General features: G+C 47.0%; 1 protein-coding gene across 3 annotated transcripts in view; it reads left to right on the forward strand.

Moving 5' to 3' along the window:
* Positions 1-15,094, forward strand: part of LOC125746278 (low-density lipoprotein receptor-related protein 1B-like) — a 279,046-nt gene that overhangs the window by 23,245 nt on the left and 240,707 nt on the right. The gene's annotated exons all lie outside the window — the stretch shown is intronic.

Here is a 15,094-nt window from a genome sequence, read left to right on the forward strand (position 1 = left end):
CTCGGGTGTGTGCGTGCAGGCAAGCAGTAAAATTATCGGGACTCTGTCCATGGTGCTGAAAACTTTGGGTCACGTCTAAGCAGCACCTGTAACCCCTCTCTTTTCCCCCATGCCCATGGGCAGGAATCCAGGACAGTGTGTTTTAGCGCCACCACCTGTAGGGGGAGGTATTTGCATGGTGGAAATGGTGTCTTCATCACTGCATCACTCTTTTCCTTATTCGTAATTATTTTGCAAAGTAGGTCACTTTGTTCTGCCATCAGACGCAGATAATAAATCATCATGGAGGTGTAATTACAGGGAGAGTGACCAGGCAGCTAGGGGCCAGCACCGTGGATTCGTGGCACATAAATGCAGCCCATCCGTAAAAGACGGAGGCTGACGTCTAAACCCAACAGGCCGCAGTACAGGAAGCTGATATCTGGGGGGGTAGGGGGCTCTCAGTCAGAACTGTGCCACCCTTTCTGTGGGGAATAGGGTTATAGGAAGGTGGGAGGGTACGGGGTGTGGCTGTCTGACAGGGATTCCTGAAGTTCCCCTCGACTCAGGAAGCCAGGCTGTTAACCAAGCATTCACTGACAGGTGGGGAAAAAGTGGAGTGCGTAGTTTAGGGAAGAACAGCTGAAGAGAAGCGAGCGTGTGCATAAAGACAGGAAGCTCGCAGCTCACAGCTCTGCCAGGAGCCCCCCCCCATATAAACCCTGGCCCTGTTTGCCGCTGCTGTTTGGCAGAGAGATAAATATGGCCCTGTTTCCTGTTGAAATTAATTCACTTTCCAGTTTTAGCGCTAATGAAACCAGGCTGTTATCTCCTGCTTTGTTCCGCATTGGTCTTCATTAATGAAGTGCCATAAATGCCTGTGCTTTGATCGCCACGGAGGACTCTGATGGCTCTTTTACGCCCTCAGCCGTGCGATTTTTCTCTCCAGTCGATGGGATCATTGACAAACAGGATGTGATCGGTTACCGCAGCAGTAGTGCCACGCTCTAGCAGAATTGGCCACTAAGTACACAGAGCAAACGAAAATTAAAGTAAAAACTGCCAGACATTAGTGTCTGTGATTCCATGACATCTCCTTATTGGCAGTTCCGGTCGATGGGCCCTAGACAGGCTTCATTGACAGCATCTCCTCCCTCCTGAGATATAGTGAAATCGGCTTGCTAATTCAGCACCTCCTCTGAAGATGCCGCCCTGGGCCTGTGCCACCTGATGGATTGACTGGCAGTGCTTAATTGGTCACCTTTGGCAATACAGAATTTCTGCATTTTTCCTGTGACAGGATGCTGCGGCCTCGCTCCACATTTGGTGAACGCGAGAGACACTCAGCCAGCCCTACTTGGCCTGTGCCACATGCTGGGAGGCACCAAGCCGCCTGCTTCTTTGGGTAGATTGCTGCAAGTCGCAGGGTCAGAAGGAGCCATTTGATGCCAGAAAAATGTATACGAATATTTTGAATCCAGCAGCCAATCGAATATCTTTTGAATATTTTTTCCCTCCCCCTCTCTCTACTTTCACCTGGACATTACTAGTCATGTGACGGCTCAGACCTCATCACCTTGCTGTCAGTGGTGCCTGAGCGCATGGGGAGCCGTGAAGATGATCTGATCGGCGGTATGTGGCATTTAATAAGGCTGATTGATTGATCGACTGCAGTAATATTACCAATGATGCACTGTGTGCTGACAGCCCCCCCGAGGGATGACTTGGAGGCCGTCCTACAGCCTCCATAATGAGATTCATCGAGCTGTGCCGTACTGGACAGACGGCTGGCCGTGTAAACCGCCCAACAAGTAAGCGAGAGTGGAGATTAATGGATGTCGAAGCCCTGCTTCTTGGCCCGATTTACCGTGTGTCACTGATGATGTTTGATGTCTGTGTGCACTTCGGATATCGGGCTGTCTGGGAGGCTCTGACGGCAGCCCGTGTGGGCTGTCATATCTGGGCCACGTTTGTGTTGGACAGACGCCCCACGTGAATTCGATTTATTTTGGTCTACTGTCTGACCATCGTGCATAAACAGGAAGTCTGATTCGGTTACAGTGGTATACAGAGGCACTGTGAGCAGTATTATCCGCTGTGCACAGGGTCGGGGGGCCGGATCTGAACCCTGAGATGCGATAAAACAAGATGAGATGGGTTTATTGATTCAAGTGGGAAATTCTGGAATGCCAGGGGGAAATTTTACAAATTACTAGTGATTCGGTGGCTTGGTTTGCCCCCGATGCAGGTTAACTTTAACCCCAAGCCCCACCCCCAGGACGAGGCGGCATATGTAAGAGATTCAGTGATTGGCTAAAAGCCTGGGGTGTCAGAGTGAGAAAGACGCCGCTGTATAATGAGCACATTCGTCCTTCTGGTGCTTAAACATGGAAGGAAGGTCTTCATACATTTTAATGTATTCATGTGTCCCTAATGCATTAATTCATAGCCAATTTGCTGCTGTTGTCAACTGTGTTAACTATTCTAATGTAATTATGTGTACAAAAAAATGTACAACTGGAATAAATTTTACCCAGTTTGTGCTATAGAAATGGTGGGAGTCGTGGTTCTCAGGCTTATTTTACTCATAGTGCTCTGGGAGTTCGCCAAATATTGAATGTATTTTCTCCATCCATCCATCCATCATGCCATCCATCCACCTACTTATATTCCCACCACTTATACTGGACAGGGTCAAGGTGGGGTGGAGGCTATTTCAGGCAGCTTACCTGATCCTGAAATATTTGGTCAAGTCCAGTTTCTGAAAGTTTGGGTGTTTATCATTAACAAGAATGCAAAGAACATACCTGTGTTCTTGGCTAGAGGATTCTTGCAAACTCTGGACTGTCGGCAACGAATCATGGGATTGTTCTCTTTGGGGAGTATGCAGCCGATGCATCCTTGATATTTGGGGCAGGGACAGAATGACATCTAGGGATTTTTACTGTCCTCTGTACTTCTATTCTTGAGTACTGTACTTGGGCAATGAAAGATGAAATCATACAGGTATGTAAGGACACAAGAATGTCCAAGTGTGCATATTGATTAACACCCTCTGTCTTTAACCAAACGGACTCTGAGCTGGAGGTCTTTCTGTCTTTGAAGGCTTTCAGATGGTTCCCTGTTTTCCTAGTGGTCTACAGATTCCACAGACAAAGCTAATCTCTGCTGGCAAAGGAGATGCCATGGAGGCAAGATGCTGGAAGGGGATTATGGGTAATGTAGGGCATAAGCAGGCACAGGGCCTAAGTGTAAAGTTCCTAACATGTACAAATGGCCTGCAGTAGGAGCCTTGTACACTTGGGTCTCCTGGGGGTTGAAACACTCTGGGACACGCGTTCTGATTATGATGCTGCCTCTATCCATGTTGCACTTAATACACGGTGTTGGCCATTTGGGGTCTTCTTTTCAGGTGAAAGGAGGAAACTGGTGGAGGAAGGGGGTCCCCAAGCCCCAAGAAGCCTAGCCACCCAATTCCCAAAGCAGCTGTCACCCCCCCCCCCAAACATACACACAGGTCTGTTACCCTTAAGGTTATTTTAGTCCTGTCACAGGTTAAGTTTGCAGTCACATGGACTGCAGTGCTGAAAATTCATTTTTGTGACTTCTGCATTCTTGGATTTTCTTCCCCCCTCAACTGTCGAATCAAAAAATAAAGAATCTGGCATTGAAAGAATGTTCTGGGTTGGTATTGTGCTTACAAGCCTTCATCCTCCCGTCCAATTACGAGCGACGCCTTTGTCATCTCCTCACTGTGTCGACATGACGAAGCGGGGCTCACACTCCTCTGACGGGCCCCCATCATCCCGACAAAGGCACGCTGGTGAGGTCACAGGGTCAACATGCTAAACAAGAACATGGCCCTGCATCTCTCCTGCGATTCTGTCAAGATCTGCCGTGGAAGATTCTTGAAGGCGCGACGCTCGGCTGAGCCCTTCTTGAGCATGATGTCCGACGTAACAAACGTGGGGCTCTGATGTTTGAGCTAGTTAGAGATACTGAAGCTGTTCCCCGCTCACATATCTGGGTAGTGATTCAGGTTGAGTACTTTTCTCCTTTTTTTTTGAACTCCTCTAGGGACTTGAACCAATAGCTGTCACACTAGTTGCTCTCCAGAACCTTCCACTGTGCGTCTTTTTGGAGTGATCAAGGACGCCCTATCAGAAAAGCTTTTTAGCTCATGCTGGTCCTGACCAGCTCCACACCGCGGTTGGCTCCCGCAGGCCACATTTAAGTCACATTTCCATGACAGCATGCAGGAAACTTCTAGAAGCTATTAGATGGAAGTGGTTATGGTTGCGTGGGGGTGCAGTTAATTTCAGCAGGGAAAATGCCTTTGAATGGATGGTTACTGCTTGGCCACCTTCGAATCCATATCCATGATAGAGGGTTAGGCCAGGTAGTGCTTCTGAACCCTTAGTGCTGAACTGACAGCTCCCATTTCTACCTGGGAATTATTCACATAACCCTCTGTCCTTAACTCCTTAATTACCGTAATTAAGTACTATTATACAACGGATACTGAAATATTCATGCTAGCGCTTACCTTAGTCAGGGGCCTGCTCGTGCGATCGATCGCCAGTGCCCACTTAGCAGCAGCTTGGTGGTTATTAGCCATGTGATTTTTATGGTTTTGGCAGTGGCAGGTGCCTCTGTCTCAGCTGTGAACAATGGTGTGTGGTCAGGTGTCACATATGTGCGGCTTGACTTTGCTGAACTGCTCGCGCTGCAGTGTCTGCAGAGGGAACGCCAGTGGGCAGGGCTGGGGGCGGAGAGGGTGGTTTGGGGGTCCTCACTGTCGATCGGCTGTTGGTTTAACAGTCGGTGAGTGGCTTCTTTATCCTCACCCATCCTTTTCTGAAGCTGGGATATTTATTTCCTTTGGGAGTGGCTATAAGTGTGTGGAATGGGCCAGAGGGCCCGACTGGCTGTTTAAACATGAGCGGAATATCAACACCTTCTTATCTATCTGCTCACTGAAAGACTGGCCCACTCCGGATCGTGGTGGGGGCAGGGTACCCTGCCGGCGTACCTGCAATGCTAATGCGGCGGCGAGCGCAGACATACAAAAGGCAATCAGGGTTCCGGCTGCCAGGCCTGCAATCTGCCCTGCCTGAGCTGCTGCCTGCCTCCCAATTTGTTTACTCTCCCTGCTCTGCTAAATTAACTGATTGAGATGCCTGTTTTCATGCTACTTTTAGAAAAAGAACTTAAAGGTTATTTTCTGTCATACTGAGTAATCAAGGGGAGTTATGGTTAATCACAGGCTTGGGGAGGGTAGCTGATTAGGTGATGCTATTTGTACATTTTCTTTATTTCATTGTACATATTTATTTTGGGCTCTTTTTGTTGGGTATGGACTACATTCTCTATATGTCTGATTGGTATATATCAGGTGTCAATCAGCTGGGCATAATTTCACATGAACTGCATCGTCAGATATGACCTGGCAGGGTGTGTGGGGGGGGGGAATTGTCACCTGAGAAGCTTCTCTGGCACCAGTGATGGGAGATAAAGCTTACAAGGCACAGGGGGGTGAGCACAGACTGACCCCGTCACCTGAGCACCAGCGCTAAACATGCTAAGTCCCGATTTTAGTGGATGGCTAATTTACTTTAGCACTCATTAGGCCTATAGGTGGCTAATCCATCGAATCCATGACGTCACCAGTCACATTTCTAGCATTTATCCCACTTGTAGGTGCTATTCAGTGATCAAGTCCTTAAGGGACATGCAGTCTATACAGCATGTGTGTGTGTGCGTGCGTGTATCTGGGGGGGGGGGGGTTGGGGCTGTTCTTTGATGTTGGCGGTTCATGAATGTGGGCCAGGTCACTGTGCTACCTGGATGCAGAGCAGATGGGTTAATGGGGGCCATTTGACAGGCCTGATGCTACCACTCCCCCCAGAAAAAAACATCATTGGCCACACCTCCTGTGTGCTCAATCAATCCCGTCATACTGGAAGACCATCTGGCTATTAAAAGCCATTAGAGGCAACATCACTTTGACAATTAAGCTCACAGTCAGTGCTGTGCACATCAACCCATGTTGTCTGCTTAGGGTCATGTGACCAGGCAGCCAATCACTTCGACTGTTTGGGTTGCAGACTGCACTTTACCCATCAGCTCCTGCTGTCCTTTTAAGGTCATGTGCCCTCCCTGCCATCATCAGCTGCTGTGAAAAAGATGCTGCAGTATACAGCTTTCTGTGTAATGAAACTTTCACCTGTGTTGTTGAATTGGTGGAGTTGGTGATTAGCACTAATGCATTATGGGATTGGTGTCAGGATTATTTTGGGGTTGTGTACAGCAAGGTAGGGAACACCTCGCTAGGAGGGGCCTTATTGGTGCCCACTGAATTTTTTCCTGACATAAAGGGAAAAACACCCACCCCCTGCATAAAAATGTGCCCCCCATAGGAAATAAGCTCAGGCTGAAGGTCAGTGGTATCCCACTCCACAGAGGGCCGGTCTTAAACACGGCCCTGCTTGCTGAGGTCCTTCTTTGCCTCCCCGGCAGGGCAGTGCCTGGGGTGTCCTCACAGCTGCCTGTCAGTGTGACCTCACTCTGTGGAGCTAGCAGACAATGATGGACGTGAACCAGGAACCGAGGCACCCAGCTGAGCAACTCATGTTCCGGAACATCCTACACTCACAGACACCTCGCAGTCAGATCCATCCATCCATCTCTCTTCCTACCACTTATGCTTCTTGGGTAGCAGTTTCTAAAGCACACTTAGTCAAAAATTATAGTGAACAGTTAAAGAAGAAGCAGTTTTTGATTTATACAGCATGATTTCAAATTGATTTCAGACTATGTACCTTGCTTGTGGATTCAATGGCAAATCCGCTCTGAGGACACCAACATGCAGCCCAGCAATACATCCTGTTTGTTTTCAGTTGCTCATTTTTAGTCTCCTGTGTAGAAACTTAGAGGAAGAAGATGGCAATTAATTAGCTGACTTTAAATAAGGTACTGTGCTTTTTATGGTGCAGAAACAATGACATTTTTCTTTTAGATGAACATTTTAATCATACCTCATACTGTGCTATGCTATTTATTTCTAAACTGTTGCTATGAAATTTCCTTGACATTCTTCTCACTGTTTGTCTGTCTGTCTGCCTGCATGTCTGTCTCTCACTCTAAATTTATATATTGCAAAGCCTATTTGACTTATGTCACAGATCTGCAATTTTGACAGACGTCCCCCCATGAAATTCATAATGCAGAGGAATATTTTCACCAGTTTGTGTTGATTCAAGACAATATTTATGTCTCACATTTCGAGGTCCCACCTGACTTCCATCTGACACAAATATCCATGAAATGGTTCCATAATTCTTAAGTGCAAAATCCTTGGTCACAACATTGCACCTCGTAATTCTTTTCATTTTCAAGTCATCTTGCTCCTTTGTTTGGCTTCTTTCTGTACCAGACAAGTCATTTGAATGCTGCACCATGCGGAGGTCTTTTTAACAAAAGCATTTCCCAAATGCCACACGCTGTAATTGTCACATACTTTGCATGTAAATAATACTTCTGCTCTCCTTCCGTGTGATTGGCCTTCGTTTGTATTTGTCCATGACTCGCTCGGTGCCTGAGATTGGGCTACAGAAGCTCCCCCCCCCGCGTGAAGCTTGTGATGGCTTGCAATGACAATGATCATGTGACCTCCTGCCATGAGTGAAACGATGGGGTTGGCAAAGACCCAGAGCCCCGAAATTACAAGTGTGTCCGGATGAGCTGACACAGGCTGTGTAGAGAATATCAAAGGTGTTCAGGAGAGTAATGCTGCCAAACCAACACTGACTGAACACTGATCGCTTTGAATGGATCATGCTGGTGGTTTCATTAGAACTTGGTCTGTTTTTATGCTGCATCTCTGTGTTCATGTTGTTCGGATTGGCTATGTTTATATGGGTGTACTTGTTACATTGTGGGGACCAGATAAAAACCTGTAACTTTTTACCTTGTGAAGATTTTTCTGTGATCCTTCAAGGATAACTTCAACTTGGAAGCAATCAAAAACTAAAAATGGCAAAAGTCTTGTATTTGGTTTGGTTATTTTCTGATTAACGTTAGGGCTGATTAAGGTTATCAAAGTTGGAATTAGGGTTATGCCCATAGAAATGAATGGAGACTCCCCATTAATATATGAAAACGTAGATTGTGTGTGTGTGTGTGTGAGCGGGTATACCTATCCTTATGGGGACACAATGTCCCCATAACGTGATAAATATCAGTTTTTTCCCTTATGGGGACTGGTTTCCTGGTCCTCATAAAGAAAAACTCTATTTTATAAAAATCAGTGACTGCTATGATAGAACTAAAAATGAAAAAACTCTTGTATTTTGCTTGCTTACTTATGGTTATGATTAGGGCAGGGGGGGGGTTGTCATAGTTAGCGTTAGCATTTTTCCCATAGAAGTGAATGAGTGGGCCCCATAAGGATAGGTAATTACCGACATGTGTCCGTGCGTGAGTGTGTGTGTGTGCATGCATCCATGTATAATGAGCTGATACCAAAACACAGGATTACCTTTAAACCACCCCTGGAAGTGTGTTCATTTTTTTGAGGGATCAGTGATGCCTAAACGCCCATCTGACTTTTCATGTTAGCCAGAGACCTAAGCTTTGGACCTCCATCGCCGGCTGTCATGGGGAAATTGATAGGGATGCCCATTTGGCCTTCCCCCGTACGCCTGACTTTTGACGCATTTATGATGTCGGCTGTATTTTAAAGCTCTCTGCCTTTGCGAATGTGAGAAGGGTTGAAGAGATGAATGACAGGTTTGTCGGATGTGTGTAGGTTGGAGGTTTGCTGTCTGCTTTAAACCCTTCCTTGCCTTCCTACCAAACATTATTGTACAGTAATGGTTTTCTGTGCCTGGATTCTGCCTGCAAACACATGATAGCAGCGGTAAATCCGCAGCTTTAAGTGGTCATCAATGACCGTAAACTGCCGTCAAAGAGCGCCAATCCATCGATGTCGGTGGGCTGAGGCCTATTTTAACCTGCCTCAAATCTCTGGACAATAAATTATGTATGTTTTCTCAGTGATTCACAACATACTTTATTTATGGTTACCCCATAAAATTTTAGGGAAGCTCATAAAATGATATGAATTTAACAGTTGCTAAAAGACAATTGACTGAGTGCCGTGGTCATCCACACCTGGTCTGTTGCTGTTTATGTGGTGCGTTTATGGTCAATACCGTCACGGGGCGTACAATGGTCTGCAACGTCAAACCCATACAAGCGAGATGCAAAAGGGAGGAACATTGTGGACAAACACCTCCCAAACAGAAAATGCTCTGTCAGGAGAGTAAAGAGAAAACATGGTGCATGGTCAGGCAATCTTCCGGGACACTGCAGCGGTCACATTTGCTTTATTGGACGACCAATGACTGGACTCGTACCCTTGGCACGCATTGGCCGATGGAGGTCCGTGCAAATTCATTACCCAGGATCTTCAGTGCCCTGTGTCGTCACAAAAAGACAGCAGGTAAAAATAGCTGCCATCATGCAGCTGCAAACTAGGGAGAGATATTCTTGCAAACATTTCTGTGTGGGTGTTTATTATTCCTATGTTGTTACATATTTACCTGGGGCTTTTACTCTGGCAGATAACGTAGTAAATGTGTGGCTTGTCGACTTCCATCACTGATCTCTGTGTGCTGGGAAAAAAAAAATACATGAAACCCACCCTGACGACGGCGCTCGATGTTTTCTTGAATGTCGCCGAGTCACTGAAGGAGCCCGTAATTAATCTGACGAGGCGTGCAGATGTACAGCAAGCTGTGAAAGGACCATCGCTACTTTTCCTTCTTTTTTTGATACACAGGGAAATTGAAAATGCCATCTTTAAAGTGGGACTTTTGTTGTCCGGTGTAGGCTGATGCAACATGGTGGTGGCCAGCTTAACATTTGTGAGGGAGGGTACGGGAACATCCCCCTGGACAGGAGACTGAGGCGAAGGCTCTACATGAATGCTGCAGGCAGCTTTTTTATTTACTCCAATAGCACGATAGAGGGTCTGGGAATGGCAGCGGCTTAACCAGGCCTCGGCGCCGTTCTTTTGCACAGTCCTCTGGAAACGCTGCGTTGGACCCATAAAATCAAACTCATCCACAGATAATTAACACGGCGACGCTACCTGTGCAAACATCTGGAACGCTGTGAATCGTGCACCTCAAACAACAGGTCTGCCTTTTCATTGCAGGGCGGATGCAATTAAAGTGGTGAGATGAAAGAGAGAGATTTCTGCCTGTGGAACAATGTGGCCACTGGAGCTTTTGAGCATTCCTACCAGTCACATGTTAATTACCGTGTGTACCAAGTGGTCTCGGGGGGGGAGGGGATAAGGTCCTTTTCTAATAGGGATCATGAAACCAGCAGGAAAACCAACTAAATGATTTCGGAATTTTTTTGTACCCCCTCTGCCTCCTTGCTGCCTACGACTTCAACTGAAACGCTTTCCTGTGATGTCTCTGCTGCAGCAGTTTCTACATGCAGCACTATATATCTCACGTTCCTGCCTCTCCTGACCTGGCCTACTACAGGTTGTTTGTTCACAGCCGACGCCACCTGCTGCTTGATCGTATCCCCAGGGGCTCTGCATCCACACACTTAAGCATGCTGAATGACGGCCACAACTGTTTAAGTGCCCTGGAAAGAATAACAGTAACATTTTACTGTCAATATATAATGTATTGTAGATTCTTTCAAGTTGCATTATATTGGCTTGTATGGGGATTAATAAAGCAGTACAGCATCTTGTACTGAGAGTAATTATGTCATTACAGTAAAATCCCATTATAACGGAATATCGTCTATAACGGACGAGGTCCGCTGGTCCCGGCTGTGCGCCTTTAAGAACATGCAGAAAAAGCATCGGATATAGTGGACTCACATATAACGGAATTTCGCTTATAACGAACAAACAATTTGGTCCCCAAGGCCGCTTTTAGCTTTAGTTTTGTTCGGTTATAACTGACATGCAGACTCCGCTTACAAGACACGTGGCGTGCCGGTGATATCCAGCGCAGATACGTAATATCTTGATATCGTAAGAGGGGAGACATTAATTTCTGGAGTCTGTTGGAGTTTGGATATCGCTTCCCAGGATGGAAAGAGACCGGATAAGTTCATGCTGGTGACACCTGGACTCCAGAAAACCAGAAAACCACGAGGGCTCACAGGGGGAGGGTTATCCCAGGTCACGCCATCATCTCTGCTGGCTTGGTGCTCTGGAATGCTAGGGACGCCCCCACCATATTGTTTTTGGGGTTTACTGTTCCTGTTGGCCACTGTTGCTATGGCTAGCTGTTATTCTGGACCTTGATGGCATGTGAAAATTATCTGCTAGCAGAGTTTGGAACGGTATGAGAATGGTGGTAATAGAGGGGTCGGAGATCAAAGCCAGTGTGTCCCCCCTCCATTCCCCAAAATCACATTCATATCTACTGCTACAGTTAGACAAGTAGGCCCACCAGCACACACCTTGGCATAGCCGCCCATCACAGCACATGGCCACGCCTTATGTCGTTATAAAGTCTGGATGTTTCCCGACTGGCCTGCCCTGATTTTGATTAATGCGGCACGATTTAAACATGCATCCCTCTATCCCTAAGTCGGTAATTAGTCTCCCGAAAGAAGCGCAGAGAAACGGTGTGGACGTAGGAGATGAGAAAATGAACAGTGCCGGAAAGCTGAGCGGGAACAGAGAGCGGCCCAGGCGCACCCAGACTCTGGGACGGGAAGATTAATTTCTGAGAGTGTTATTGGGAAATGGGCCGCAAAATATCGGTAATGGATTAATTTAATTCCTTTTCAAGGGGCGGAGAGAGATAATTCTGACAATGTTTGATTAATTAAGTGAATGTGAATGACATGATGAAACGTCCCGGCAGATGGAGCAGAGACACTCGCTTTGTGAGGATTTATGGCCGCGGCCTGACGCCCGTGTCGCTTTTGTGAGGCGCAGGTGAAGACGTCCACTCGCATTGCCTGCGGGGATTATTTTAATGAGGATTTTCCTTCCCCAGACTTTTCAATTAAGTGGCAGTTTCGGCAGAGACAGCCATGGATCCTAACTTCCTCTGAGGAGATGAGTAAGCATCCTTTTCAAAGAGCATAAGCAGAATATATGAATCTGACTCCTAGCTGTAAAGTTTCTTTGGCCTCTGGATTCTCAGAAGTGCTCCATCGTGGACCTTTGCGGCAGATAAAGCCTGAACTCATGCAGGATGTGATATTCCAGGCAACAGCATATTTGGGTGCTTTGCGTAAATAATGAATAAGGGACCAGCTTTTATGGGTGTGGGGGCTGCAGTGAACCTTCATGCCACTCTTCATGATGGTATTTCCCAGAAGAAGTGTGTTGGGGGGTAACAAAAATTTCTCCAGCAGGAAACAGACTGGGACTCACATCTTTCAAGTGACGTTGTTGACCGTGATTTGTTCAGCGAGAGGCTCGCGTCAGGACATGCCAGGACTCGCTTCTGGTCTTGTGTTGGGACTTGCGTCTGGAGTTGAGAGGTGTCCTCGAGATCTTATGCAAGGTGACGCTTCATGGTCTCTGCTTGATTCATGATGTGTCTGAGCCCTTCGCCCCTTCAGATAAAACGGGCCTGTCCAAGAAAGGGAGTCCCAGTGCGGCTTTGATTGATTGGCAGGCTGTCCATCTGGCCTGGTCACATGACTCCCCTGCCTGTAATTAGCTGGGAGTGCCAGGCTAGGACTACCTAAGGGACCCCTGCTGATTACCACTATCAGTCATGTTTAACAGATGGGAGGGGGACCAGAGTGTCAGAGCAATGGGCCGTGGCGTCTTTAACAGTCCATGTCAACGTGCCCTTAAAGCTCCACCTCCATTCTCTGCCATCGCACCTTGGTCATTTGGAAAACAAACATACAGGCCACGCCCCCTCTTCCTGCCAAACAGCCAATCACAGAACAGGTGGTGCCTGATAACCACATCTTCATATAATAAGAGATTCATATTTTTAAGGCCTTTGTCCCATTAGGAAGGGTGGACAGAGGTGATACTTGAAAAAGAGACAATGGCATATTATTATTAATAAATCAGAGCAGAAGGTGTGCATGTGAATACCAAGTTAGTGCATTTCAAGGTCTGATGTCCATTTTTCAATGACAAAAGCTGTCTGCGGACACATGCAAGTGGAGATGGAGACTTTTAAAAAAGGAAAATAAGTGCATTGTCTATGAGATTTCATTATGTGTCTGTGTGTGGCATTGCAGCATTCAAGATGTAATATTATGCAAATGGTTTTTGGCACTTTTTTGAAGCAGATTAAGGGAAAGTGTTTGCTCTTCCTGATTTTCAGCAGTTACCGTGTCTGTGGGGATCACTGAATATAACTGTACAAAGATAAGACGCTCTGCAGACTCATACACACACACAAACACACACACACACACACACACACACACACACCTCAGCACTTTCAGAGGTTGCTTGTTCTCCCGTCTCTCTTTGTCCTGCCAGCATGAGGTGCTTTGACATTCGGCCCCCCCCATCATGGCCCTCATCACCCACAGCGGTCACTGTGTTAGAATGTGAACATGACCCTTAGCTGGTCACATGCGCTGAGCAGGACATAAACACAGAGTTCATATATTCCGATCATTATGGCCACTCTCCATTCATTTCTATGGGCATAACCCTAATCTTAAACCTTAACCCCTACCCAGCCCTAACCTTGACCATAAGTAACCAAACAAAAGACTTTTGGCATTTTTAGTTTTTTTGATTGCATTCACAGTTTTCTATAAAATTGAGGTTTATATTGGAGTGAAAAAAAGTCATGTTTTACCAGAGTGTAGGGACATTTGCTCCTCGGTAACAGGAATGACTCAGTGACTCGTGCTGATCAGTCAGGGACAGACACCCAAACCCCCTGTACTCCGAATCACAGTGATGGGATTGGGTGCACACATGTCATAGGCGATGCAGTGGCTGGCCAATCAGACGCCTCCTTGGAGTGGCAAGCACATGTGATTTGTGTGACACCCTTGAGGCTCTCAGCATGTTCTGTCCGGCTGGTTAATTACTGCGTGTTAGAGAACATTCCGGAACATGATGGAGTCAGTCACAGCACAGCCTCACCTTTCATTCTCCATTTTCCATCACGACCATAGTGACCGCAAGCAGAAACATGTCTGCAAGCACTTGGAGTGGAAGGTGAGCCGCTTTTGAGGAGATGCAGGCTGCCGATGCTGCTTTCACCCCAGGAGGGACATTAATCAATGCAGATGGCGCTCTGGAGGGCCATTTCACTCCAGTGACAGGCTGCCTTGACAAACAGTCATCGATTTGTAAATGAAAACGGCATTTTCTTGCGTGGTAAGTTATCCGGCTCGATGCCGCAACTTCATCATCAGGATGGGAGGGAGCTTTTACTGTTTACTTAAAAACTGCTGCTGGGGTGTCTGGGAGAGGGAGGGGGCCGCAGGGCTGGGGAATGGGTGAAGCGGGGTGTTTTTATGTGACATGGGAACGTTCCCTGGGGAGCTGTTGGTGACCTCACTGTCGGAGCTGAGCTCCAGTCACTACATGGTGCACCTGCCCATGACGGAGAAGATGGGGGCTCTGCTTTTTGTACTCTCGCTATCTCTATGACGATGCTGAAGAAGTCACTTGACGAAAGTTGCCAGGCTCTTCAGCAGTGACTGACATAAAAATCCGTGCTTTGATTTCCTGTTAATTGGACATGCGTATCTTTCATTGCTAATTCTTACTCCCTCACTTTGATCACAAATTAGTACTATATGTGTAACTGTGTGGCGCCTCCTGCAGGGCTAAGTCAGGCATGGCTTGTGAACGAGGAGAAATGGACAGAGGACATAGATTACTCACACGCTCCTCTGCTGTCCTCCCGAGGGGAGTATTAATCACTGGGCTTCATGCATTGCTTCTGTCTGAACTCCAGCTGTCACCCAGCTTTTACTCGGTGACACAGAGCCACGTCACCTGCGGAAACACATGGTGGCACCACACTGTCATACGATGTATCCCAGGGCAATTACAATGAGGCCGGGCCGGACATTCCCAGTGGTGTGCATTAAAAATCGGGAATGTCACACCCTTCCT

Source organism: Brienomyrus brachyistius, chromosome 1 (genome assembly GCF_023856365.1).
Source record: "Brienomyrus brachyistius isolate T26 chromosome 1, BBRACH_0.4, whole genome shotgun sequence".
Taxonomy (NCBI): domain Eukaryota; kingdom Metazoa; phylum Chordata; class Actinopteri; order Osteoglossiformes; family Mormyridae; genus Brienomyrus; species Brienomyrus brachyistius.